General features: G+C 41.6%; 1 protein-coding gene and 1 pseudogene across 8 annotated transcripts in view; one reads left to right on the forward strand and one right to left on the reverse strand.

The window, feature by feature from the left end:
* SSH2 (slingshot protein phosphatase 2) overlaps positions 1–12,453 on the forward strand; it is a 303,729-nt gene that overhangs the window by 65,681 nt on the left and 225,595 nt on the right. The window lies entirely within an intron of this gene.
* LOC100612037 (large ribosomal subunit protein uL6-like) lies at positions 8,140–8,713 on the reverse strand (annotated as a pseudogene).

Consider the following 12,453-nt stretch of genomic DNA (forward strand, 5'->3'; position numbering starts at 1 on the left):
ACATAGAAGATGTGGGACTTATTCTCCAAGCACACAAAATCTACTTATAGATTTAGGATTCTTTCTTTTGAAAGTACCAGAATACCATATTAAAAGTGAGATAATGTTTAAGATGAGAAGGCCAGGAGCAAGGCAATTATAGACTTGATACAGTGATTAATGCACTTGTCAAGGTTCTGAGTTCTGTCTGTCTGCTCTACCATCTTTAACTTGCTTCCTTTTGTCCTTGGGCCTCTCTTTTTGAGGTCACAAAATGGCTGTCACAGCTCTAGATATCAAATCTGCATAACTGCCTCCAAAGGCATAGAAAGGGCAGTTTGTTTTCTCAAATCTCCTTTGTCATGGTGGAAAACTTTTCCCACAAGCCACAGCAGACTTGTCCTCAAGCCTTGAAGACCAGTATTAAGATGTATGACTGTTCTGGGCTTCAGGGAGGCTAAGCTGAAAAGGCAGGTACTTGGCATTGTCAGCCTGAGTACTGGGACTGGTAGGTAAAAGAGGTTAGAGATGACTGTTGGGTAGACAACAGAAACAGAAGCCACAGGGAGACAAGACTATGCACAGATTAGAGAACAGTTCTGGGCAATTTATCATTAGGCTGAATTGTGTGCTCTAGGCCAGGAGTTGGCAATCTTTTTTTGTTGTTGTTGTTAAGGACCAGTTAGTAAATATTTCAGGCCTCCCCTAAAGATGCCAAAAGCCACATACGGTCTCTGTTGCACATCCTTTGTCCTTTTTTTAAAAAAACAAACAATCCTTTTTAAAATGCAAAAGCCATTCTTAGCTTGCTGGCTGTATAAAAACAGACCATGGGCCACATTTGGCCCACAGGCTATAGTTTGCCAACCCCTGCCTACATAAGGAAGGTTCAGAAGGGATCTCCTACTTCAGTGGGACTGAAGTCATCATTTTGAAGCCTCCTGAAATTCTGGGATTTGACTGGTGCTTTGAAGGATGGGTGAGATTTGGACTGAGAGATGTGTTCCTTCTAAAGGGCACAGTGAGAGGAGAAACAAGCCTATGATACTTACCATAACACAGTTGTGTGTTACGTGCAATGAGTGAAGAGCAGCAATACCTTTGCAAATGAAATAGGCTAATTGCAGGCCAGAGTTAGGGAGTAATGTGGCATGAGTATCTTGACTCTCTTAGCCACTGACAGGCCAAGCTGCTAAGAGGCTCTGAGAAATGAAGATGCTCTTTTGGCTTAAAGCTTCCATGTTGATCTGGACCCCAAGGGAGGCAGTGTTTCATGTAACAGTTGGCTCTTCCAGTAGGAGCTGTTGCTACTATTACTATTAAGGAACAAATATCGTGTGTTCAGGGGAGTGAAGACTGTTGGTCTCTTAATTATACCTACATACAAAGATTATAACTTATCTTCAAGTTGTGTTATTTTTATAGCAACAAGGAAGAATTGCAACAACTAATACTAAGTCACTGATTCATTGAACATTTATTGAATATTTACTGTGTGCCAGGCCCTGGCAGTACAAGTTGAGAAGCTCATAGTCCAGAGGGGGATAAAGAACCTGTATAGCAATAATTACAGTAGTGAGTTAAGAGTTAGAAAATGTGTGCACAAGGAACTGTGGATGCCTGGAAGAAGGAACCAGTCAATTTATCCTGATTTAAATTTTCAAATTGACTCAGTTAAATTCAGTAACCACAGATTGTATCCCTAATACTAGACAATTTGCAAATCTGTACCATTTATCACGAAAAAAGCCTATATAAAATACTATGAGTGGATTAAATCCAAATCATCACCTCTCCAGAAAAAGCTATTTCAAACATTCTGTGGCTGATATTAAGTTTTTGCGATCCTCTTTATGTGCAAAGTATATAACTATAGTGTTGTATTTCCCATTGTACTTAATTAATTTTTTGCTTCCCAGTTTATTGGTGTAAACACTGGATTCTAGAAAACAATTGTTTCCCCCCAGTAAAGCCTTCAAAGACGAAGATTATGGGCCAGGCACAGTGGCTCATGCCTGTAGCACTTTGGGAGGCCCAGGTGGGCGGATCATGAGGTCAGGAGTTCAAGACCAGCCTGGCTAACATAGTGAAACCTCATCTCTACTAAAAATACAAAGCCGAGCATGGTGGCGGGCGCCTGTAGTCCCAGCTACTTGGGAGGCTAAGGCAGGAGAATCTCTTGAACCCGGCAGTGGAAGATTGCAGTGAGCCGAGATCGCACCACTGCACTCTAGCCTGAACAGCACAGCAAGACTGTCTCAAGAAAAAAAAAAAAAAAGAAGAAGATTATGGTGGTGGGCAGAATAATGGCCCCCAGTAGAGTCCTCATTCTAATCAGCTGTGAACCTATAAATATGTTATCTTAACATAGTAAACGAGGAATTAAGGTTGCTGATCATATATAACTTTAAAATAGGAAGATTACCCTGGATTATCGGGGCAGGATGCAACATAATCAGTCACAAAGGCTGTTAAAGTAGAAGAGGGACACCCAAAACTATAAAAACCCTGGAAGACAACCTAGGCAGTACCATTCTGGACATAGGAACAGGCAAAGATTTTATGACAAAGATGCCAAAAGCAATTGCAAAGAAGTAAAAGTTGACTCTAATTAAACTAAAGAGCTTCTGCACAGCAAAAGAAACTATCAACAGAGTGAACAGACAACCTGTAGAATGGGAGAAAATGTTTACAAACTATGCATCTGACAGAGGTCTGATATCCAGCATCTATAAGGAACTTAAACAAATATACAAGAAAAAAAAACAAAAAACTCCATTTAAAAGTGGGCCAAAGGGCCGGACACGGTGGCTCACACCTGTAATCCCAGCACTTTGGGAGGCTGAGGTGGGAGGATCACTTGAGGTCAGGAGTTCAAGAGTGGCCTGGCCAACATGGTGAAACCTGTCTCTACTAAAAATACAAAAATTAGCCGGGCGTCATGGCACACGCTTGTAATCCCAGCTACTTGGGAGGCTGAAGCACGAGAATTGCTTGAACCTGGGAGGTGTATGTTGCAGTGAACTGAGATCATGCCACTGCACTCTAGCCTGGGGGACAGAGCGAGACTCTGTCTCAAAAAAAAAAGAAAAAAAGTGGGCAAAGGAGACTGAGCACAGTAGCTCATGCCTGTAATCCCAGCACTTTGGGAGGCCGAGGCAGGTGGATCACTTGAGGTCAGGAGTTCATGACTAGCCTGGCCAACATGGCGAAACCTTGTCCATACTAAAAATACAAAAATTAGCTGGGCATGGTGGGACGCTCCTGTAATCGCGGTGGCTGAAGCAAGAGAATTGCTTGAACCCAGGATGCAGAGGTTGCAATGAGCTGAGATTGCACCACTGTACTCCATCCTGGGTGATAGAGTGAGACTCTGTCTCAAAAAAAAAAAAAAAAAAAAAAAAAGGTGGGCAAAGGCCATGAAGAGACGCTTTTCAAAAGAAGAAGTACATGTTGCCAACAATCATATGAAAAAAAGCTCAACATCACTGATCATTAGAGAAATGCAAATCAAAACCATAGTGAGATACCATCTCACAGCAGTCAGAATGGCTATTATTAAAAGTCAAAAAATAACAAATGCTGAGGAGATTGTGGAGAAAATGGAATGCTTATACACTGTTAGTGGGAGTGTAAATTAGTTCAACCATTGTGGAAAGCAGTGTGGCAATTCCTCAAAGAGCTAAAAACAGAATTACCGCTGGCATGCTGACTCACGCCTATAATCCCAGCACTTTGAGAGGCCAAGGCTGGTGGATCACCTGAGGTCAGGAGTTCAAAACCAGCCTGGTCAACATGGTGAAACCCTATCTCTACTAAAAATACAAAAAATTAGCTGGGCTTGGTGGTGGGCACCTGTAATCCCAGCTACTCAGGAGGTTGAGGTAGGAGAATCGCTTGAACTCAGGAGGTGGAGGTTGCAGTGAACCAAGGTCGTGCCATTGCACTCCAGCCTGGAAAACAAGAGCGAAACTCCATCTCAAAAAAACAAAAACAAAAAAACAGAGCTACCATTCGACCCAACAATCCCCTTACTGGGTATATACCCAAAGGAATATAAATCATTCCATCATAATGACACATGCATGTATATGTTCATTGCAGCCCTATTTACAACAGCAAAGACATGGAATCAGCCTAAATGCCCATCGATGATAGACTGGATAAAGAAAATGTGGTACATATACACTACGAAATACTATGCAGCCATAAAAAAGAACAAGATTATGTCCTTTGCAGGAACATGGATGGAGCTGGATGCTGTTACCCTTAGCAAACTAACATGGGAACAGAAAACCAAATACCACATGTTCTTATAAGTGGGAGCTAAATGATGAGAACACATGGACACATAGAGGGGAACACAGACACCAGGGCCTACCAGAGAGTGGAGGGTGCAAAGAAGGAGGGGATCAGGAAAAATAACTAATGAGTCCTAGGTTTAATACCTGGATGATGAAATAATCTATAAAGCAAACCCCTGTGACATGAGTTTATTCATATAACAAACCTGCATATATACCCAGGAACTTAAAAGTTAAAAAAAGAAAAAGAAAAAAAAGTGTAAGAGGAACCCAGGAAAGGAGGTCAGATTGATGCGTTAAGAGAACTCAACCCACCTTTACCGATATTGAAGATAGAGGAAGGGGGCCATGAGCCAAAGAATGCAGATAGCCACTAGATGCTAGAAAAGGCAAAGAAATTGATTCTCCTAAAAATAGTTAGGGCTACCATAACAAGTATAAGCCATTTAAACAGACTGATTGCTTAAATAACAAATATTTATTTTCTCATAGTTTTGGAGGCTGAAAGTCAAAGATCAATGTGTTGGCAAGGGTTGATTTCTTCTGAGGCTGACCTTCTTGGCCTGTAGAAGGCTGTCCTCTCCCTCTGTTTTCACATGGTCTTTCCTCTGGGTGTATCTGTGTCCTAATCTCTTCTCTTTTTCTATTTTATTTATTTATTTATTTATTTTGAGACAGGGTCTTGCTGTGCCATCTAGGCTAAAATGCAGTGGTGTGATCATAGCTCACTGTAAACTTGAACTGCTGGGCTCAAGCAATCCTTCTGCCTCAGCCTCCCGAGTAGCTAGGGCTACAGGCATGCCCAGCTATTTTGTTTTTATTTTTTTGTAGAGATGGCATCTTGCTATGTTGCTCAGGCTGGTCTCGATCTCCTGGCCTCAAGTGATTCTCTTGCCTTGGCCTCTCAAAGTGCTGGGATTATAGGCATGAGCCACTACATGTGGCCCTAATCTCTTTTCATGAGAATATGAGTCATATTGGATTAGGGCCCACCTATATTGGATTAGGGCCCACCCATATTGGAACCACCCCTAGGTTACTAAACCTCATTTTAACTTGATTACTCTTTTTTTTTTTTTTTTTTTTATACTTTAAGTTTTAGGGTACATGTGCACATTGTGCAGGTTAGTTACATATGTATACATGTGCCATGCTGGTGCGCTGCACCCACTAACTCGTCATCTAGCATTAGGTATATCTCCCAATGCTATCCCTCCCCCCTCCGCCCTCCCCACCCCAGTCCCCAGAGTATGATATTCCCCTTCCTGTGTCCATGTGATCTCATTGTTCAATTCCCACCTATGAGTGAGAATATGCGGTGTTTGGTTTTTTGTTCTTGCGATAGTTTACTGAGAATGATGGTTTCCAATTTCATCCATGTCCCTACAAAGGATATGAACTCATCATTTTTTATGGCTGCATAGTATTCCATGGTGTATATGTGCCACATTTTCTTAATCCAGTCTATCATTGTTGGACATTTGGGTTGGTTCCAAGTCTTTGCTATTGTGAATAATGCCGCAATAAACATACGTGTGCATGTGTCTTTATAGCAGCATGATTTATAGTCATTTGGGTATATACCCAGTAATGGGATGGCTGGGTCAAATGGTATTTCTAGTTCTAGATCCCTGAGGAATCGCCACACTGACTTCCACAATGGTTGAACTAGTTTACAGTCCCACCAACAGTGTAAAAGTGTTCCTATTTCTCCACATCCTCTCCAGCACCAAGGCTCCATCTCCAATTACAACCACATTCTGAGGTACTGGGGATTGAAACTTAAACATATGAGTTTTAGGGGACACAATTTAGCCTGTAACATTCCCCTAGATCCTGCAGAAGGAACACAGGTCTGCCAACTGTTTGATTTTAGGACTCCTTGCCTCTAGACTGTAAAATAATAAATGTATGTTGTTTAAGCCATCAAGTTTGTGGTAATTTGTTATAGCATATTAGAAAATGAGTTTAATATGAGTAGGAGGCTGATTAACTGAATCATGGGACATCTCTGCAATGAAATGTTTGCAGCAATCAGAAACAATGAAATGAATGTCTTAACAGATGAATGGATAAACAAAATGCCATATGTGTGCAATAGAATATTATTCAGACTTAGGAAGGAAATTCTGACACATGCTACAACATGCATGTATCTTGAGGACCTTATGCTAAGTAAGATAACTCAGTCAAAGACAAACACTGTATGATTCCACTTACATGAATTATCTAGACAAGTCAAAACTCACAGAAACAAAGTGAGTGGTAGTTGCTAAGGGTTGGAATAGGGGGAAATGAAGAGTTGTTTGATGGATATAGATTCAGTTCTTTGAGATGAAAAAGCTTTAGAGATTGACTATACAACAGTGTGAATATACTGAACTGTACAGTTAACAATAGTTAAGATGGGGCCGGGTGTGATGGCTTATGCTAACACTTTGGGAGGCCAAGGCAGGAGGATCGTTTGAGCCCAGGAGTTTGCAGCCTTCCTGGGAAACATAGTGAGACCCCATCTCTACAGAAAAATTTTAAAAATTACCTGGGCGTGGTAATTTTTAGTCCCAGCAACTAGGGAGGCTGAGATGGGAGGATCGCTTGAGCCTGAGAGGTCCAGGCTTCAGTGAGCCATGATCATGCCACTGTACTTCAGCCTGGGTGACAGCAAGACTCTGTCTCAAAAAAATCAGTTAAGATGGTTGATATGGTTTGACTGTGTCCCCACCCAAATCTCATCTTGAATTCCCACGTGTTGTAGAAGGGAAACTCTGGTGGGAGGTAACTGAATCATGGGGCAAGTCTTTCCCGTGCTGTTCTCATGATAGTGAATAAGTCTCCTGAGATCTGATGGTTTTAAAGAGAGGAGTTCCCCTGCACAAGCTCTCTCTCTTTACCTGCTGCCATCCATGTAAGATGTGACTTGCTCTTCCTTGCCTTCTGCCATGATTGTGAGGCTTCCCCAGCCATGTGGAACTGTAAGCCCAATTAAACCTCTTTCTTTGTAAATTGCCCAGTTTCGGGTATATCTTTGTCAGCAGCGTGAAAACAGACTAATACAGTAAATTGGTACCAGTAGAATGCTGAAATGAGTTAAGACTTTGGGGGACTCTTGGGAAGGCATGATTGGTTTTGAAATGTGAGGACATGAGATTTGGGAGGGGCCAGGGGTGGAATGATATGGTTTGGCTGCATCCCCACCCAAATCTTGAATTCCGACATGTTGTGGGAGGGACCTGGTAGGAGTTAATTGAATCATGGGTAAATTTTATGTTATGTTATTTTTTATGTTATGTAGTTTTTTAAAAATAGTGAAACAAAGATACTAAGTTTAAAAGGCAAGGGCAGAAAAATAGGTGCAGTGTGCTTTCATTTGTGTATTTTGGAGAAAGAACATCTACACACACAATGCTTGTATGTACACAGAATAATCCTGAAAGGATTCCTTGGGAACTGGCATAGTGATTACTTCTAGGAATGGGGTTGTGGTAGGTGGGAGGACGGGGATGGAGGAAGACTTAAAAATACTCTTTGACACCTTCTTAGTTGTTTACCACATATATGTGTTACATACTAAAATAATTGTTTTGGGGGATTTTGTTTGTTTGTTTTTGTTTTTTGAGACAGAGTCTCACTCTGTTGCCCAAGCTGGAGTGCAGTGGTGGGATCACGGCTCACTGCAGCCTCAACCTCCTGGGCTCAAATGGTCCTCTCGCCTCAGCCTTTTGCGTAGCTGAGACTACAGGCATGCATCACCAAGCCCAGCTGTAATAGAGGTCTTTTAATGCATCATTAAAATATCACAAACAGGTCTTAGCAACCATACAGTATCTTGTTGCTGTAGCTGGACAACTCTTAGATCTTATTCATCAGCCTGCTAAACTGTTCCTTTTTCAGTGACATACAGATCATCTGAAAGTTTTCTGTTATCTTTGTTTTTAACTGTTGTGGATTGCTAAATCAAAGCAGTTGAATTTGAAACAAACTCAATGTCATTTCCTTCAAGGATTAATACATTTTTCTGGACTTAAGATAACTGAATAAGCAACACCCGGCCTTATCTAAACCATCCAGATGTATTTTTCACCCAAGAAATTTTGGATTTCATCAAGAGACCCATGCTCCTGGATAACTAAGTTGATGGGGAAAGGAGCATGCACAGACCTCATCTTGTAATGGAAGCCCAGTGTAACACCCTTGATCATGTTCTGTACATGATTACAAATAGTGCAAGCAGTAGCCACTTCCTTTCTATTTCCCAATCATTTGTCAACCTAGCGCCTCTTCTTTTCCAAGGAGAATGCATCCTACATTGATGTAATTGAAGTCTCTCCCTAACTTCCTCTGGGGCTCTTCAAAATAACTGTGCATCCTTTCAGAGTGATGTCTGCATTTTCTGGAATGTCAATAGTCTGATTGCCAAGAATGGTCTTCATTCTCTCAGTAGATACAGGAAAGAATTGAAATAATTGTTTTTAAATGTATAATTTGAGCAAAGACTTTAGAGAATTTCCTTAGTTGGATCAGACACAGATTATGAAATTGCTTTGTCAATGCAGTTACACCTAAGTGCCAGGGTATGTCTTGGCCTTTAAAGGATTAAAAGCTCTTACTCCCAAAGTTGCTGGGCTTTGGGGTATAAATATATTTTATTGTTTGATGTCTGATAGTATATTTTTCTTTTTATTTTTTGAGGCAGGATCTCACTTTATTGTGCAGGTGGGAGTGCAGTGGCGTGATCTCGGCTCACTGCAGCCTCAACTTCCTGAGCTCAGGCGATCCTCCGACCTCAGCCCCCTGAGTAGATGGGACTACAGGTGCACGCCACCACGCCCAGCTAATTTTTTGTATTTTTAGTAGAGAACAGAGTTTTGCCAATGTTGCCCAGGCTGGTCTGAAACTCCTGGGCTACAGTGATCTGCCTGCCTCAGCCTCCCAAATTGTTGGGATTACAGGCATGGGCCACCACGCCCAGCCTATGTCTAATAGTACATTTTCAGAGTCACTAGTTTCTTTAAGTACACCTGCAATGTATTCACTTAGAACCACAAAAAAAGATACAAAAAAAAAAGAGGAGAGGATGAAAGATGGAGGAAAAAAGGAAAGAGGAAAGAAATAGTAAATGTTCTCTGCCTCTTAAAAGCATATAATCTATAACAAGAATAGGGTAAAAGAGACTTAACAGTAACAACAGGACAACAGGTTTTGACTCTTGTGGGATTTATTCGTTGTTTGTTTGTTTGTTTGTTTTTTAGATGGAGTCTTGCTCTGTCTCCCAGGCTGGAGTGCAGTGGCGCAATCTCGGCTCACTGCAACCTCTGCCTCCTGGGTTCAAGTGATTCCCCTGCCTCAGCCTCCCGAGTAGCTGGGATTACAGGCATCTGCCACCACACCCAGCTAATTTTGTATTTTTAGTAGAGATGGGGTTTTGCCATGTTGGCCAAGCTGGTCTCGAGCTCCTGACCTCAGGTGATCCACCCGCCTCGGCCTCCCAAAGTGCTGGGATTACAGGTGTGAGCCACCGTGCCTGGCCTCTTGTGGGATTATTTCTTAAGACTTCTGCTTGTAAATTGTTGGGTAACTGAACAAGTTAGATTTTACACTCTTGAAAACCTCCTTCTTAGTATATGAGTTCTTGCATCATACAGTCCATATAAAAATTGCAACATTTTATTACTATAATTGTTCATTAGAAGCTGTTCTGGATTGAAACTTCTTGTTATGGTGCAGATGTTTTTCTTACCAACAATCTTAACCCGTTTTTCTCCACACAATACTTAGCTAAAGGGACATGTTTCCCCAAATCATATCTTATCTTTGTAGTTTTTGCGTCCCCATAAAAAGCAAAAAACTGTTTTTGTAACCTGTTCAGTTACCTTTCCCTTTTTGTTTGGTGTTTTACCTTAGCTACTAATAATTCAGCACCCAGAAAAGTGCTTAATACGCAGTAGGGGTACAATAAATGGCAATGAATGACTCATTGTGAGCTCAGTTGCTTCCAGGTTATGTAGGGAATATGATTTTGTCTTTAAGAATGAAAAGCACTTAAGACTTGATATAAGCAAAATTTCCCTTGAAGACAAAAGTTTCTTTGAAAGAAAATTTTAACCCAAATGTATAAGCCTTTTACATCTAGGAAGGAGATTAATATTATTATAGTAATATTTATTATTATTATTAGAAGCAGCAGTAATAGTGGCAACATCAGAAGCTAAGTTATTCTAAGTGCTTTTTTTAATTACTTTTTTTTTTGGTAGAGACACCTGTCTTGCTATGTTGTGCAGGCTGGACTTGAACTCCCAGGCTCAAGTCCTCCCACATCAGCCTCTAGAGCGGCTGAGTATCTAGAACTACAGGCACATGTTACCACACCTGGCTCTAAGTCTCTAAATGCTTTTCTTATGTTATCTCTCATACAGTCTTTCCAACAACCCTAATAGATCGATGTTATTGTTGTGTCCATTTTTATGGATGAGGAAACTGAGCTCAAAGAAATTAAGGAATGTGCTCAAAATCACACTGCTAGTAAGTGGCAGAACCAGGATATGAACTCAGTTTAGTTAAGATTTGGGCTTGATACATCCAATGCAAGAATATGAGTTTGACTTTGCCCTCCTCAAAATTCCTGCCAAAGGGACATGCAAAAGAAGAAAATAAAGAAAAGAGAATTGGTATCTGCACTACAAACTGGGGAAGATCACCACCTTCATGCTAGAAGAAACATTGAGGGAATTTACAATATGAAATTCAGGCAACAAGGTTGAGGTAAAGGCCTACCACTGAGAGGTGCTATGTATAATTAAGCCCACCTAGGCCGCACGCGGTGGCTCATGCCTGTAATCCCAGCACTTTGGGAGGCCGAGGTGGGCGGATCACAAGGTCAGGAGATGGAGACCATCCTTGTCAACATGGTGAAACCCTGTCTCTACTAAAAATAAAAAATTAGCCGGTCGTTGTGGTGTGCACCTGTAGTCCCAGCTACTCGGGAGGCTGAGGCAGGAGAATCACTTGAACCCGGGAGGCATAGGCTGCAGTGAGCAGAGATCGCGCCACTGCACTCCCGCCTGGGCAACAGAGAGTGAGACTCTGGAAAAAAAAAAAAAAAAATCTCTGCAGTGAATTAAGGCTGCATTTTGTATTCCTAGCTTACTAAAAATGTTTGAAACCAGAAATGACTATTTTGTCAAACGCTTTTTAGCATCTATTTAAATAATTGTGTAGTTTAGTAGAGGTCCTAAATATTAATGCGTCCTTGCAATCTTGGAATAAGCCATATACTCATGAGAAAGACTGTTCACTCTGCAGAACCCGGAAACAATTCAGGAATTAGAATTACCGGGTCTTGGCTGGGCATGGTGGCTCACGCCTGTAATCCCAGCACTTTGGGAGGCCGAGGTGGGTGGATCATGAGTTGAGGAGATAGAGACCATCCTGGCTAACACCATGAAACCCCATCTCTACTAAAAAACAAAAAATTAGCCGGCGTGGTGGCACGCGCCTGTAGTCCCAGCTACTCGGGAGGCTGAGGCAGGAGAATTGCTTGAACCCAGGAGGCGGAGGTTGCAGAGAGCAAAGATTGCGCCACTGTACTCCAGCCTGGATGACAGAACGGGACTCCGTCTCAAAAAAAAAAAAAAATTACCAGGTTTCAGAAGGCAGGGAAATGAACTTGACCTTTGTCCTTTGTCTTCCTTTAGGTTTCTCAGAATTTAATTTAGAACTAAATATGTTGGTTGCAAGTAAACAATTGTTGCATGAACCAATTATGTTGTAATGCCATCAGCCCACTTTAATGGATACCTTGTATCTTAATGAATTGTTTCAATTGATGAATATATATATAAAGTCTTAAAATAACTTTAGGAATGCAAGTGTGGTTACAGGACCTCTTTCTTGAAAGGTCATTTTTTTTTTCTTTGAGACAGAGTGTCACTCTGTCACCCATTCTGGTGGCGTGATCTTGGCTCACTGCAACCTTCATCTCCCGGGTTGAAGTGATTCTTCTGTCTCAGCCTCCCCAGTAGCTGGGATTACGATTGAGCACCACCACACCTGGCTAATTTTTGTATTTTTAGTAGAGACGGGTTTTCACCATGTTGGGCAGGCTGGTTTCGAACTCCTGACCTCAGGTGGTCCACCCACCTCGGCCTCCCAAAGTGCTGGGATTACAGGCATG

Source organism: Pan troglodytes, chromosome 19 (genome assembly GCF_028858775.2).
Source record: "Pan troglodytes isolate AG18354 chromosome 19, NHGRI_mPanTro3-v2.0_pri, whole genome shotgun sequence".
NCBI lineage: Eukaryota > Metazoa > Chordata > Mammalia > Primates > Hominidae > Pan > Pan troglodytes.